The sequence below is a fragment of the Lampetra planeri genome, chromosome 28, assembly GCF_965212315.1.
Source record: "Lampetra planeri chromosome 28, kcLamPlan1.2.h2, whole genome shotgun sequence".
In the NCBI taxonomy this organism is placed as follows: domain Eukaryota; kingdom Metazoa; phylum Chordata; class Hyperoartia; order Petromyzontiformes; family Petromyzontidae; genus Lampetra; species Lampetra planeri.
In genome coordinates this window covers 453,203-470,120 of record NC_136134.1, presented here as the reverse complement: position 1 = coordinate 470,120, position 16,918 = coordinate 453,203, and the positions used below count along the sequence as shown (strand labels likewise).

At 55.5% G+C, this 16,918-nt stretch overlaps 1 protein-coding gene across 1 annotated transcript in view; it reads left to right on the top strand.

Moving 5' to 3' along the window:
* LOC144728295 (EF-hand domain-containing protein D2-like) overlaps positions 1-16,918 on the top strand; it is an 86,848-nt gene that overhangs the window by 47,283 nt on the left and 22,647 nt on the right. The window lies entirely within an intron of this gene.

The window sequence follows — 16,918 nt, the reverse complement described above, 5'->3', positions numbered from 1 at the left end:
TAACGCCCACTGAGCTACTCTGGACACTCCCTGCCCGGGGTGTCCGTCTTGACTGTGGGTCCCCAGCCCGACCCACGTGGGCGTCGGACCCCGGGTCCCACAGTCTCGCCTCCGAGCCACACAGGGCCCCGGTCCCTACAAGGACGGCAGGACTAGGGGTCTCGGGGCACTAGGTCTTCAACTCCGTCTTCGATCTTCAACTGGATAACTCTCTCTCCTCGAGTGCTCTCGCGCGTCCCCCTTTATACCCCACCTGCGGACGTCGCTGCGAGCACCCATCCTATTCGACCAATCACTGGGCGCTGGCTACGATCCTGTTTTCCCACATCTCAGCGTGCCTCACCACCCACGCCGCGCCGCCCCGTCATCTGTCACTCCCGGCGCGCGCGTCCATACCACGCCCACAACGCGTGCCCAACCCCGCACCCCGTGCCGCCCCGTGATCCATCACTGTCACAGTCGGCGCACGTCAACACCACCACTACATCACCCCCTACCACATAGCTCGCAGCCGACCCGGCTGCTATAAAAATATACAAACCCCCCTGTGTGCCCCGTAACATAACAACAACAACAAGAACAACAACTAACGTAACAACACAACACAACGCGAACACTACCATCCGCAACCATCAACCAATGCCACCACGACAACAGAACAATATATACAATCCGGCGAGTGACAATACCAATGTGTATGCAGAAAGGAAAATAAATGTTTTTTTTTTTTCTCCTCGACTCGTGCAGCGTCCCATTCTTTCCGAGCGTCCCTAGAACGGGACATTACCCCGGCAGAGGGGAACACCGGGCGAGCTCGGTGTCGAGAAAAAAAAAATGTCTTCATGAAAATTGTTGTGCCCTAGCCCGAGTCCGCCTTGCCGGTCCGTCGTACGGCACCAGACGCGGTTGACCGTCCGGTGGTGCCGGCAGTTCAGGAAGACATTGGCCAGGCATCGAGGACCCGTGCGTGCCGCGGGGTTCCGGTTCCCGACGGTCAGCAGCCGTCAAGCCCGAGGCACCTGGGGGTGGGTCAGGTGGAGACACGTGAGGATCAGCCTGCGACACATCCCTCCCCAAGTCGACGGTCACATCACACGCCCGGTCGTTACGGCACAGAACGGGGTCACACGGTGCCGCATAGGGCTTCAGTCGGGAGGGGTGCACGTACCAACGGCGTTTTTCCCATTTAATCTGTATACTCTGGGGTCGTGCAACCCGCACAATTTCCACCGGTCCCCTCTAAGGTCTCAACAATTTGGGGGACGTAGCCAACGGTGCATGTGGACAATGCAGCCAGGCCTTATCGCCTGGTTTCCAATCATGCGTATGCTCCCTCCGCCCATGCAATCTCTCGTTCGCGATTTGCCGAGACCGCGAATTCAACCTCGCCGCCTCCCGCGCTTCAGTCAATTTGGCGATATTAAATTTGATGTGGTCTGCCAATTTTGATTTTGCACGTGGCTGGGAAATCCCCAGTTGGACGTCCATGGCCGGATCGGCCTCCCGCCCATACATAAGAAAAAATGGGGAAAACCCCGTCGCCGCATGAGGGGCCATTCGATAGGCCGCGAGTACCCCCGGCACCTGTAAGTCCCAATCAACCTGATCGTCGCAGACCTGTTGGCACAGCATAGACGTAATCGTCCTGTTCAGACGCTCAACCATCCCGTCAGTCTGCGGGTGGTAGGGGGAAGTACGCACTTTCTTTGTACCCAACAGGTCGCACACCTCGCGCAACAAAACGCTCGAAAAATTCTTTCCTTGATCCGTCAGCAAACGTTCGGGGGCGCCCTTGTCCAAAACATAACCCTGGACGAAGGCGTCCGCCACCGCTGCAGCCGACTGGTTGGCGAGTGGCCATGCCATGGGCCATCGGGTGAAGTATTCTACGCCAACCAGCAGGAACCTATTTCCCCTCGGTGTAGCAGGAAAGGGCCCCAAGATGTCCAACGCAACCAATTCGTTTGTGCGCGAAACTTGAATGGATTGCAGCGGTGGATTAGCTGCCAATGGTGGCGGTTTTCTTTTGGCACACCCTACGCATCCCTTAAGAATGTTCGCCACGTCGTTACCCATCCCCGGCCAATAATAGTCTCGCTGGATTAGGGCGAGCGTTTTGTGAAAACCCAGATGCATGAGCCGTTCATGAGCTGCCAGAACGACCCTACCCCGCATAGCAACAGGCACAACGAGCACGTGACGCCGGGACATGTTGTCCCACTTCATCAAAAGGCCCTGTCTGCACACCCAGGAACCGACCCGCGCATCCCCTACCTCGGGAGCGCCAACTTTCCGACGTAGCGTAAGTAGGGAGCTGTCGGACATTTGGAGACGGCCCCACTCAATGAGGGGCAACGACAACAGCGAATCCCTCCCCGTGGGAGCGTCGACTCCCGGGGTGTCAGTGGCGGCGAGCGCAACTCCCGGGGTGTCGGCGACCGGGGGTTTGCACCGCGCCGATCCCAGCAAACATGCGCAGTCCGTGCACGGTGGCAACCGCGACAAGGCGTCCGCATTTGAGTGTCGCAATCCCTTGCGGTAAATCGTCGTGAATTGGTAGTCCTGAAGGACCTCCAACCATCGGGACAATTGGCCCGATGGCTGTGCCACGCGCATAGCGTATTGTAGAGCCGCATGGTCCGTACGGACCGTAAAATGACGGCCGTAAAGATACGGCCTGAATTGCTGTGTAAAAACCACAATCGCTAACAATTCACGGCGAGTCACGCAATAGCGTTGTTCGGCGGGGGAAAGAACTCTACTACCATAGGCGACCACCCGTTCAACCCCCCCGACCACCTGTGAGAGCACCCCCCCGATACCCGTGTTGCTGGCATCTGTGTCAAGCAAAAACGGTTGTGTGAAATCGGGGTAACACAAGGGGGGAGCCTGCACCAAGGCGTCACGAAGGGAGCAGAATGCAGCCTCCTCTTCCGCCCCCCAGTGAAACCGCACACCCTTAGCCGTCAAAGCGTGCAGGGGCCTGGCTATGGTGGCAAACTGCTTGACAAAACGACGGTAATAGGAGGCGAACCCAATAAAACTGCGAACCTCAGTGACCGAGGTTGGCGTTGGCCATGAGCTGACGCAGTGCGTCTTAGCAGGGTCTGTCGAGATCCCTGAACGACTCACGATATGGCCCAAATACCTGACCGATTCCCGAAGCAGAAAACATTTAGCCGGTTTAAATTTAAGCTTAGCGGAACGCATCCTGAGGAACACCGCTCTCAGTCGCTGGAGGTGCTCCTCAAAAGTCCGACTGAAAACGATGATATCGTCGAGATAAATCAAACAGGTGTCCCATTGGAGTCCCGACAAAACCAATTCCATGAGTCTCTGGAACGTGGCGGGAGCGGAATGTAAGCCCATGGGCAAACGGTTGAATTCAAATAGGCCACCAGGTGTCCGGAAAGCGGTTTTAGGTTTAGACTCGTTATCGAGTGGCAATTGCCAAAATCCGGAAAGCAGATCGAGTGTGGAAAAAAACTGTGCTCCCGCCAAGGCATCCAGCGACTCATCCATCCTGGGGAGCGGATACGCATCCGCCATCGAGATTTTGTTTAAGCGGCGGAAATTGACACAAAACCGCAAGGACCCGTCCTGTTTTTTAACTAGGACAATAGGAGCACCCCACGGACTAGAAGAGGGCGAAATGATATCGGCCGCCAACATATCATTAACCGCCGATTGCACATGCTCCTTCTCGGCTGGGCTGAGCCGGAAGGGATTCTGTCGAATAGGGGCCGCGTCCCCTGTAGCTATGTGGTGGCGCAACAGGTCCGTGCAGCCGATATCGTACTTATGTTTGCTGAACACGTCAGCAAACTCGAGTAGCAAACCCCTCAATGCTCCCAATTGCACTTTGGACAAGTTAGCAGAACCGGCACACAACGAGTCCAACCACTCTGTCCCCTCATCACTTGGAGGATGCGACTCGACAGTGAAATCTGCTTGAGCCACGAGCCGTTCCTCAACGGGTAGCGGCGCGGCGTGAGCCAGCACCGTTCCCTGCGCAATTACGGCCAGCCGCAACCCCGTATTCAGGACCATTACGAACGGCTCACTGTCCCCTCTCACCATGGTTTGAGCAACCGCTAAGTCGAGGCCCCTTCTGGCCCTGTTAGACGGCCCCAACAGCACTCCCTGTGCCTCCGCACCCACCTCGAGTGGTTTCCTCAACCGAAGGGGTACCAACATTTGCGATCCCGGGGGCACCCGTACAGTCTGAGTTGCCAGCGCCTGCACCGTCGCACAAACCGTGCGTATTTTGGTAGGGCTCGTCAAGAACGCAACCCGCCGACCCGACGGAAGCTCAATGCAGGCCTGATCTATGAGAATTTTGATGGGCATTTTGGACAAAAAGTCCGTACCTAGCAAACAGGGAACGGCCAGCGATGATGATACAAAAATAGGGCCCGCCAATTTGATGTCACCAATGCAAATAGTCGCCCGAATCTGGCCGATGATCCCCAGGGATCCCCCATTCGCCGCATAAAATGGCACGTCCACTGGCAGAAGGGGTCTACTTTGGACGGGAAGAATGTTATAAATAAGGTCCGAAATGATAGTGGCCGACGCACCCGTGTCCACAAGCACCCGGACCTCAACCCCGTCAATAAACCCCGTTACCACGGACGACCCGGCCGACGCAGCCACTATCCTGTGGGCCAATTCGGACCATTCGACTGCTTGCGGGCCGTGTACGGACCCCCCTCGCCGAAGTGAACCCCCGGCACCCAGCCGCGAACCCCCCACCGCCAAGCGGCGACCCGAACGTGCCGTGTATGTGGACCGAGCGTGTGAGGTGCCGCGACTTGCCGGGTTTTGTTGGGATGACTTGTGGGCCTGGTCGTCGTCCCGACGTGGTCCTGTGGCGCGCTGACGCGGGGCCCGGCACCCGGCTGCGACGTGACCCCGAAGGCCGCAGTTGTAGCAGACGACGAGGGACGTCGTAGGTTTCGGTTGCTCCAGCTTGCGGGATGAACGTGTTGGCGAACGACCTCCCGTTCTCCACTCCCCCGGACGCGATGCAGCGAAGGCCTGCTCCTGATCCGCAGCTGGCTGAGGTTCGGCGATCGTGGCGGCCAGTGCCGCGTTCCCCGCCAATTTGCAGACGACCGCCGGCTTGCGCTTGAGGACCTCGTACGCGTGAATGCTCGTGGCGATCGCCAGGGAGCAGATATCCATTTTGTCCGCCACATTGATGGGGACCCCCAACTCGTAGGCCAACGCCAGCAGCTGCTCCGTCACCATGGCGTCCTTCCCCTCCTTGTCCATGCGGGGAAAAGCTGCGTCCGCCAAGGCGAGCAGCGCCGTGCGATAGGCGAGCGTCGTTTCTCCAGCCACCTTTCGCCGATCGTAGAACTGGTGGCGACAGGTGGAGGGCGGCCCGAACACCTTCGCCATCAGGTGTCGTGCGGCCTGGAGCGTAGAGCGGGACGACCTTGCAGCAGATGTGAAGGCTGCAAGCGCGTCGTCGTCGAGCATCGCTGGCAACGCACGCAGGGCAGTGGTGTCGGACCACCCCGACATTTCCTGATGAGCGAGGAACCTTCGTTGGAAGGCTCCCCAGTCGCCCCCATCCGCCTTGAACGCCGACAGCGCGGGCAATCTTTGCTGGAGGACCCGATCGTCGTCGACGTCGGAGAGATTTTCCCGCGCTCCGCTGCAGTTGTGTAAAATGTCGGCTCGGTCGTCAGGCGCAAAATGGAGAGCTCCGGCGCGCGCTGATGACGTGGGCTGCGCTGAGCGGAGGTCTCCGGCCACGTGGTGTCCGTGCTTCCCGCCAATCGATGGCGGCCCCTCAAAAACGGCGGCAACTTCAAGACTTTTGGCGCGAAGCGCCTTTTGGCGGGATCCCTCCAACCTCGCTTTCTCCACCAACCCCGCAGCCGTTTTTTCGCTCGCCGGAACGGAGATGTCCGCCAAGACAGCGGCGGCGGCGAGTAGCAACTCCGCCAACCGGGAGTGTGCGTCTTGGAGGCTGGTGTCGGAGGCGAGCGGAGCGTCGGCCATCACCGCGAAGTGCTGCATCGGCGGCAACTCCTCGTCCTTTCCTCCCGAGGTTGGTGTCCCCGGTACGCCGTCGTCTTCCCGACCTCGCTCGTGGGTACGGGTAGTCTTCCTCGTGTCCATTCTTCTTGAAGACAGGTTTACTTCTGACGCCAGTTGTAATGTAGTAACTCGGCGGGAGACGACTTCACGGGTAGCACACTCTTTATTTCACCAAACTCGTTCACAGGTGACTAACACCCACTTAGTATCTCGGGTGACAAACACCCACTTAGCTACCCTGGCGACTAACGCCCACTGAGCTACTCGGGTGACCAACACCCACTTAGCTACCCTGGCGACTAACGCCCACTGAGCTACTCGGGTGACCAACACCCACTTAGCTACTCGGCGACTAACGCCCACTGAGCTACTCGGGTGACCAACACCCACTTAGCTACCCTGGCGACTAACGCCCACTGAGCTACTCGGGTGACCAACACCCACTTAGCTACTCTGGCGACTAACGCCCACTGAGCTACTCTGGACACTCCCTGCCCGGGGTGTCCGTCTTGACTGTGGGTCCCCAGCCCGACCCACGTGGGCGTCGGACCCCGGGTCCCACAGTCTCGCCTCCGAGCCACACAGGGCCCCGGTCCCTACAAGGACGGCGGGACTAGGGGTCTCGGGGCACTAGGTCTTCAACTCCGTCTTCGATCTTCAACTGGATAACTCTCTCTCCTCGAGTGCTCTCGCGCGTCCCCCTTTATACCCCACCTGCGGACGTCGCTGCGAGCACCCATCCTATTCGACCAATCACTGGGCGCTGGCTACGATCCTGTTTTCCCACATCTCAGCGTGCCTCACCACCCACGCCGCGCCGCCCCGTCATCTGTCACTCCCGGCGCGCGCGTCCATACCACGCCCACAACGCGTGCCCAACCCCGCACCCCGTGCCGCCCCGTGATCCATCACTGTCACAGTCGGCGCACGTCAACACCACCACTACATATGCAATGGAATGATTGAACGGACTGGTAAACCACACAAACGGGAACAGGACTTTAATGCAAGCAAGTATTTTCCTTATTAAGAGCCAGAATACCAGTCATGGATATGCAACCGGTGTTTGGTACAACTTATGAAACTTTTAAGTTTTATAAGTTATTCATCATAAAGCAAATCAATCAGGCAATGCTCTGAATGCAAAATCAATCAACATAAAACAACCCAATATCAAACAGTAGTAAAAGGTGTAGTGTGCTAATTCACAGAAACTAGTAGGAGGTACTCTCTTTTATTCCGGCCTTCCCAGCCTTAGGGGATAACCCCATACTGGGTCGGGACAGCCAACATGCTGCCAGACCCACAGCTGGAAGAGGCTGAAGATCGCAATGACGATGTATTTAAAAGCTTTATTACAACTATGTACAATCCACTGTATCGAATTGCCGAACAGTACCAACAACAACCCGCACGAGGAACATTGCCGTGAATACAGGGTATTTTACAACACCTTAAACCATGGAATGTAACGATCGTGAAAACTTTGCATGACCCTTCCATTATATTTCAAAACAAGGGTCCGTAGTTGCCGGACCAAGTCTTGTTCCTCAATTACCGGTGCTGTGGCAAAGGACTTTTCCTAGTGCTGCTTGCATCAATCCACTGCCATTTCTTTCTTGCTGCGTCGCAGCCCATTTTTGCCTTGTCTCCCTCCACCACCCGGCCGATCAGTCTACAGGTTAGGTGGTAAACCTCGGTAGGCGTCATGTAGGTACCTTGGAGCATCAGACCTCTCGCCTTCCACAAGGCTTCTTTTATAGCCCCCACAACGGCCCATGCCTGGGCCCAAGCCCTTCCTGCTTTCCGCCTAAAAACTCCAAATAACATTTGGCATTGTGAACTTGACCGGATAAAACCGGGCTAGCAAAGGCTGGCATATGCTCCCACACCTCCAGCGCAAAGGGGCATCGCACAAAACGATGACTCGTGTACTCGTCCGAATTACAGCCCCTTGGGCATTTAGGGGTGCGGGCCATATGGCGGGAATGCATAAACACCCTGCATGGCAACCTGTGCCAGGCCGCCAACCAAGGCCCCAGACGCCACGTGCTCCCATATTTGATGGTGGAGGGCACTCCATGCGCCTGGTACCTCTGCACAAGTTTCCTTTTGCCAATCTCGACAAGGACACGCCGCGGGTGCCACGACTCCCTTACCAGGGTCGGTGCGTATTCTGCGATGTACTTGTTTAGCGTGGCACATAGCCACTCTTGCGCCCAGGCAAGGGTGCTTTCCGCGAGGCAATGGAGCCATCCCTAATCTACGAAGGAGCCAAACAAAAATCATAGTCAGGGTACGCTTAACGTTAGGGGCTCCCCTCCCACCGTTTCTAGGGTGTTTGTAATGGTCTCCCTCTTCACCCAGTCCATCCCGCCTCCCCAAATGAATTCGAAGAACAATGTCTCCATACAATGCAACATTTTCACGCCTGGCGGGAAGATGTGCGCCAGGTAATTGAGCATAGGAAGCATTTCTACCTTCAACACCAATATCCTCCCTTCCATGGTGAGGCTTCTGGTCGCCCACCTGGCCAGCCTGCCCTTCACTGCCCTTATTTTTTCCTTCCATTTCTTTTTCGCAGATTCCTGTCGATAGGTGACCCCTAGGATCTTAATCCGTTCTTCTTTCACTCTTAGTTATGTTGGCCGACCTTCAAAAAGCCCAGGGTCTCCAAAAACCATCATCTCGCTCTTATCCAGATTAATCCTGGATCCTGAGGCCAAATGAAAAAGTATTGCAAGTTCCAGTACCTCCCAAACCAAGGAGACATCCCTGCAGAACACCACAACACCAGCCATATACATTGATATCTTTGCCTGTTCCCTACACCTCGGGAAGTGCACCCCTCAAATTCTCTGATTGGCTCTGACCGGCTGGTCAAACGGTTCCATGCACATGACGAATAGGATTGGCGACATAGGGCACCCCCGTCTCACCCCGATCTAACCAGGACTGCTTCAAAAAGGATCCCGTTTATCAAAAGCCTGCTAAAGAGATTACTAAATAGCTTTTTCATCCACCCACCTAATCGCTCTATCCCCATGCGTGTGAACACCGAAAACAAATAATCATGCGATATGCGGTCAAAAGCCTTCTCCTGGTCTAAACTAATGAGCCCCAGTGGTCCTCCCCCATCTACCATGGTCTCTAGGACCTCCCTTAGTAACATAAGATTGTCTGAAATATGCCTACCTGGGACCGCACATGTCTTGTCTGCATGTATTAGTTCCTCTACCACTTTCCCTAGTCGTGCTGCGATGGATTTGGCTAAGATCTTATAGTCCGTATTTAATAATAATAATAGTTCAATTTGTAACGCGCGCAAATTTGCAGACGTAGTGGCCGCAACTCAGAGGCGCGAAGCCAAGCTCAGAGTCGCTCGAAAGCATGATTGTAGAGGTGAGTTTTTAAGTCTCTCTTGAAGGAGGCGATTGAGGTGATGCTGCGAATGTGCAGAGGGATATCGTTCCAGACTGTTGGGGCTGCCACCGAGAAGCGGCGCATAGACATGACCATCCTGGATCTTGGTATCAAGAGGAGGTCGTGAGTTGCGCTACGCAGGCATCTGCCGTGTGCTGAGCTGCAAGTTGTCAATAATGAAGAAAGGTACGGCGGGCAGGCGGATATGAAGGCATTGTGGCAGAGGCAGGCGGTCTTGTATGTGACCCTACTGGCGATGGGTAGCCAGTTGAGAGCACGGAGACAAGCTAGTGAGTCGAGACGGGGATGAGTGTGGGCAATGACGACGCGTGCGAGGTTGTTTTGTAGTCTTTGAAGTTTCTTTAGGTTGCCAGCGGAGGTCCGGACTAGGACGGAATTGCAATAGTCAAGGCGAGACCCAACTATGCAACGTGCCAATGTGTTGGCAATTTCAGTAGTGATGAGTGGACGTATGTGTCTGAGAGCCTTCAGGTGAAAGTTACATGAGCTGATGATATAGTTGGTTTGACGGTCGAAGGATAAAGTTGAATCTAGGATGACACCGAGGTAGCTGAAGTGGTCGGTGAACTTGATGCTGTGACCGAAGATGTGTATGTGTGTTGGGAGTGCTAATGAGTTGAGACGTTGCTTGGTACCTAACATGATGGCCACTGACTTTTTCGGATTAAGGGCTAGGTTGTGTGCAGTGAACCATTGTTGCACGGCGGTGGTACATTCTGAGAGCCTCTCGAATCCAGATGCATTGCTAGAATCGATGGCGGTGAATAGAATCGTGTCATCCGCGTATGAGTGATGCTTAACACCGAAGCTTGCGATGAGCCGGCCGATCGGGGAAGTGTAGGCTGTGAAGAGCAGGGGACCTAGTACAGAGCCCTGGGGAACCCCGCATAATGCTATTGTTTCAGGCGATGTGGACATGTCCACCCTGACTGAAGATTGCCGGTCAGAAAGGTACGAAACTATCCACTTGAGTGCTGAGCCGCATATACCGAAGTCGGATTTCAGGAGGGAAGTAAGGAGCGAATGGTTGATGGTGTCGAAGGCTGACGAAATATCCAGACTTACAAGTGCAACAGTTGAGCCGGCATCAATGATCGTTAAAATGTCATCGAGCACTCTAGTGAGTGCTGTTTCTGTGGAATAGTTTTGACGGTAAGCTGACTGGAAGCAGCAGTAGTTTGCGGAGGAGGTGATGTGTGGTTTTAGCTGGGCAAGGGCTAGTCGTTCAAGGAGTTTAGAGAGGTTCGAGAGGTTAGTGATGGGACGATAACTAGATGGGTCATCCGGGTCTAGACTTGGTTTCTTTAACAAGGGAGAAACCAGGCCAGGTTTGAGGTTGGACGGAAAACACCCCGAAGAGAAGGAGGCATTTGCGATGTTCCTGATCATGATGGCGAGTTCCGGAGCACATTGCTTGAACAAGGAACCTGGGAGCACGTCGAGTGGAGATGACTTCAAATGAAGTGATTCAATTAAAGAGAAAACGTATTTTGTAGACACCGGCTTTAGCGTAATTAGAAGAGTGTCTGGGTTAGTGCTTACAATTTTAGGTACCATGAGCGGGGTACAATGGTGCGATGTGTCGGTAGACGTGCACGAGTTTGCGACGGTGATTAGCTTGTTGGTGAAGTAAGTATTAAAAGAGGTGGCAATTTTCAGTGACGCAAGGGGATCGCTAAGGTGAGGGACCATGGTGCTACCAGGATGTAGAAGATTTTTTAGGGTTATCCATAGAATGCGCGGTTTTCCGGTGGCTTTTTTGATGCGTTCCTCAATGTAGGAGGAACGTGAGACTAGGATCAGTTTGTTAGTTTTCCTGCAGGCGACTCTGTAAGCAAGTCGATCAGCAGGTAGACCACTGCGGGATGCGATACTTTCAAGGCGCCTCCTGGTTCGCTTAGCAATGATGGCATCTCTTGAGAGCCAGTGAGTGTCGTGGGAAGACTGCCTAGCGGTTCGTGATTTTAATGGAGCTAGTTTGTCCAGCGCCGCCCTCATGTCAGCTTCTAGTTGGAGAGCGATGATGGGGATAACATTGAAAGCGAATTTGCAAGGAGGTGACGAAAAGCAGAAAACTCAATACCCTTAAAATTACGCAAGTTGCGGGTGAATTTGATGGTGATTGGCTTGGGAAATTGGAGGGAAGAAAGTATGAGGCGGTGGTCGGAGTAATCAGTTTGGAAAACTCCCAGTGCAGTGATGCGTCGGTGCTGGTCAGGTTCCAGAACCAGGTCGAGCATGCTCTCAACGTTTGTTGACGAAGCTCTGGTGGGGCCTGAGTTTGTGATGACCAGGTTATGGCAGGCCAAAGTTGACTCAAGGTGACTATCGATGGAGACTGGCGTATTTCTGGGGCAATTAAAGTCACCTGTAAGCACGAGCCTGTGAGATGGGTTAGGAATCAGATATAGGAATTCCGAAAGTTCATTTAAGAAGGTGTTGATGCTGCCATCTGGAGGGCGATAGATGGAAATTATGGAAAAGCACTCGTTGTTAGTAATGTAAAGGAGAGCCGACACAAGATTGCAGGGGTCTCGTCCTTTAATCCTTTTCTTCCATCCACACCTGTCCCCAGCCGTCCCAATATCGTTCCCGCCAAAGGCCCCCTCTTCCCGCCCGTTCTCTCCTTATATCTCCTCGATCACCCCTCCCACTCACCCACCTATTGGTGGGAATCCTTCCCCTGACACCCCTACATCACCCCCCCCCCCCCCCCCCCCGGAGAAAAAACAACCGTCCTCGGTTCTGCCTCCCCCATGGACCATTTAAGTCTCCCCATGCCTCCCACCACTGACAGTGACGACAGCCCTTACCCCCCCCACAACCATACAATGCACTATAACACAACGAAATCAATTGCGCGGCCTGCCCAGGTCTCCAGCCAGCATCCCGTAACAGCCCGGACATCTACAGGCAGCAGATGACCGTGGCGGCCCCCTCCTTCGAAGGCCCTCTCGTCGGGGTCCCTGGTTCGGTGGTGCCGGTGTCGCCTTGCCTGGCGCCGCTGTCTCTCCGGCCCCCGCTCGTGCCGCCGCTCCGTCAGGCCTCACATGGGGTGCTGTAGGTGACAAGGGAACACAGGGCACCGAACCCCCTGCCGGTCGGCGCGTGGTGGTCGGCGACCTTGGCCTGGGTAGGGATGATGATGATGTTGGCAGTGATGTTGGTGGTGATGTTGGTGAAGATGACGGTGGAGAGATGTATGGCTTAAGGCGGGTGGGGTGTACAAACCATCGTCGCTTACCCAGTTGGACCTGGACGCACTGCGGTCAGAGTGCTTTAATGACCTCGACCGGCCCTTTCCAGGGTCGGTGCAGCTTTGGTGAGAGGCCAACCGGCACCTGAGGACAGTGTAGCCATGCCTGGTCCCCGACTTTAAAGGGCTTGGCTGTCACTGTCCTCTCCCGTATCCGTACATTACTCTCTTGGCTCGTGGCCGATGCGGCCTCGGCTGCTTGGTGGGCCTCTCTCAAATAAATGAGGGAGGTCTTTAGTGCCTTCGGCCATGCGTCGGCTCTTGCGGGAATGTCCGTCAGCTGCACCTCAATAGGCGGAACGGGATCCCGTCCGTACATCAGGAAATACGGCGAGAACCCCGTCGCCGTGTGTGGGGCCACCCTGTACGCCGCTAAGACCGATGGAATGTGGAGGTCCCAGTCGGAATGGTTTTCGTCCACCACTTGGGACAGCATGGCCGCTATGGTGCGGTTAAGCCGCTCTACCATCCCATTGGTCTGGGGATGATACGGAGATGTTCGGACCTTTTTAGTGCCCAGGATAGAGCAGACGTCCTTCAATAGCTGTGAGGAGAAAATCCTGCCCTGATCCGTGAGCAACCGCTCCGGTGCCCCCTTATCAAGGACATAGCCTCCCATGAAGGCATCGGCGATGGTCTGTGCCGTTTGGTCCGGGAGGGCCCACGCCATCGGCCACCTCGTGCAGTACTCGACTCCGACCAACAGGTATTTATTTCCCCGTGGCGTGACCGGCAGTGGTCCCAGGATGTCCAACGCAACCAATTCGTTGACCCTGGTCACCGTGATGGGCTGTAGGGGCGCCTGGCTTACCCGGGGTGGCGGCTTTCGCCGCGCACATTCGACGCAGGTAGCGACCCATCGATGCACGTCAACGGTCATACCTGGCCAAAAGTACCGACCCTGTAATGTGTACAGTATCTTCCGCCCCGCCAGGTGCAGCAGCTGGCGGCCGTGTACGTCCATAACCAATTGTTGACGCAGCGACTCCGGAACTACCAGGCATCGCCGGCGCCCTGTTGGGTCCCATCGCATGAGGCGGTCCTCCCATACGATGTACTCCTCCCCCCTGCCTCTGCTGAGGCGCGTAGCGTTCGCAGTGGGGCTTCCTCCAGCTGTAGCCATCTCCAATCGCCTCCTTGCAGCGTGCCCCGCCTGTGGTGCATGTGTAACGGGTTCCGGAGACACTTGTAGAGGTAACTTCTTTATTACAACACAACACTCCAACAGTCCAACTCTCCAACAGTCCTGATACTCTGTTACAGCCTAGGTACACAACCTAGGTACACAGCCTAGATACACTACTCTGGCTACGCTCTGGAACTCGCCCTCACAAGGTCGTAGAGTCGGGAGTTCCAGAGTCCCACCACTGGCTCTCACATCATCCCAGGGTCTTCAGATGGCTGGTCGTGGGTCTTGGGTCTTGAGTTACAACTGGCCCCGATCGTCCAGGGAGCTCCGCTTATATGCCCAGTCCCAAACGAGGGGTGGGGCCGTGTGCGCCCCCAGATATCCCACAGAGCACACACAGCCCCCCCCTTTGGCGGCGCCAAGGGGATTAAGCGCCTGGGAACTCAACGCCTGACGCCAAGGGGCTTAAGCGTCTGACCCGCCTGAGAACCCACGCCTGGCGCCAAGGGGATTAAGCGCCTGGACTCGCCTGGGATCCCAGAGCCCCCAGCAGCCCCTCCCTTCTTATGTCACTACATTACCCCCCTCTACGTAGCCTCCAGCCGTCCCGGCTGTCAATAATTAAAAAGTTTAAATTAACGAAAGGGAGAGAGAGAAAAAAAATACGCGAGCCTCAACAGGAAAACAAAAGAGAACAAGAAAGCAACCATAAATACCATAACCAACCTGTACAACTCTACACTATATACAAGTGTAGTGGTGGTGTTGACGTGCGCCGACTGTGACAGTGATGGATCACGGGGCGGCGCGGGGTGCGGGGTTGGGCACGCGTTGTGGGCGTGGTGTGGACGCGCGCGCCGGGAGTGACAGATGACGGGGCGGCGCGGCGTGGGTGGTGAGGCACGATGAGATGTGGGAAAAGAGGATCGTAGCCAGCGCCCAGCGATTGGTCGAATAAGTGGGTGCTCGCAGCGACGTCCGCAGGTGGGGTATAAAGGGGGACGCGCGAGAGCACTCGAGGAGAGTTACCCAGTTGAAGACCCGAAGACGGAGCTGAAGACCTAGTGCCCCGAGACCCCTAGTCCCGCCGTCCTTGTGGGGACCGGGGCCCTGTGTGGCTCGGAGGCGAGGCTGTGGGACCCGGGGTCCGACGCCCCCGTGGGTCGGGCTGGGGACCCACAGTCGAGACAGATACCCCGGGCAGGGAGTGTCCCGAGTAGCTCAGTGGCGTTAGTCGCCGAGTAGCTAAGTGGATGTTGGTCATCCGAGTAGCTCAGTGGGCGTTAGTCGCCAAGTAGCTAAGTGGGTGTTTGTCACCCGAGATACTAAGTGGATGTTGGTCATCCGAGTAGCTCAGTGGGCGTTAGTCGCCAAGTAGCTAAGTGGGTGTTTGTCACCCGAGATACTAAGTGGGTGTTTGTCACCCGAGATACTAAGTGGGTGTTTGTCACCCGAGATACAAAGTAGGTGTTAGTCACCTGTGAACGAGTTTGATAAAATAAAGAGTGTGTTACCCGTGAAGTCGTCTCCCGCCGAGTTACTACATTACACAAGCATCAATCAACAAAAAGGTTAAGCAATGACATGTGAACAAACGACCCGCGGCACACCTAGCCCTCCTCGGGATCTGCATAGAAAACGGGGAATTAACAACAAATATACAGATTCCGACGCGTTGGATGCACAACCAACACCGGTAATCGAACCGAAATCACACAATCACCGCATGGATGGCAGGGATCCACACCACCCTGCCACCCTCCCATCCGTCAGGTGGTGAGAAGGCGAAGACCAACATGTCTATCACCCCTCTACACACACTTATCCGGATGTCTGTCTACGTCCCGGGTCGAGAAGTCGTACTTCAGGGCCGACCCATGTACTGGGCAAAGAAGTCGCACTTCAGGGCTGCTCCAGTATCTACATTTTTAAATATATATATATAAAATTTACATGACACAACCAAAATAAATCTGCCTGCTCCTGTCCATAAATGGTGGCCGCACGCGCGAACCGCATCTCCAAGGCATCCCGTGCTTGCGTCCCAGCAGCCCTCAATGAGGACCACCACCGACATTACATGTCAACCGTTTGCACCCCCGCCTTTCCAAAGTGGCGTCTCCATCCTAAAACCGCGCACGTCGGCCATATCGGGGGGGACTTCAACCCAGTCTCTCTCCAAGACTCGCATCGCAGCATATAGCTGTACCGACCGATCTGAGACCCAACCTCTCTCCAAGACTCGCATCGCAGCATATAGCTGTACCGACCGATCTGAGACCCAACCTCTCTCCAAGACTCGCATCGCAGCATATAGCTGTACCGACCGAACTGAGACCCAACCTCTCTCCAAGACTCGCATCGCAGCATATAGCTGTACCGACCGATCTGAGACCCAAGCTCTCTCCAAGACTCGCATCGCAGCATATAGCTGTACCGACCAATCTGAGACCCAACCTCTCTCCAAGACTCGCATCGCAGCATATAGCTGTACCGACCGATCTGAGACGACCTATTGTTCACTCCCTGCACAACATGCACCCTAACAACTGAGGGATACAGTCCCAACGTAACGGGACAACTACACCTGAACACCACGAATCTCCAGCCCACTGTTTCAACGCGCCTCGGAGTGTTTCAATCTCCGGGCCGTCAGGGCGAGCCTACTGCTCCAGACGTACCACGGAGGGTCTCAACCTCCGGGCCGTCAGGTCAAGCCGTCAGCTATTCCATGACGGGACCACACTCTCCGAGCCCTGTGAGCGCACAGCCCACTAGGCTAGACATGCCACGGAGTGTTTCAATCTCCGGGCTGTCACGTCAAGCCGTCAGCCATAGCATGACGGGACCACACTCTCCGAGCCATGTGAGCACACAGCCCACTAGGCTAGACATGCCACGGAGTGTCTCTATCTCCGGGCTGTCAGGTCAAGCCGTCAGCCATAGCATGACGGGACCACAACTCTCGTGTTAGACACGCAACACCCGCTGGGCCATCCTGGTCAGGATCTGCACCCCAAGATATTTGAGAGCCA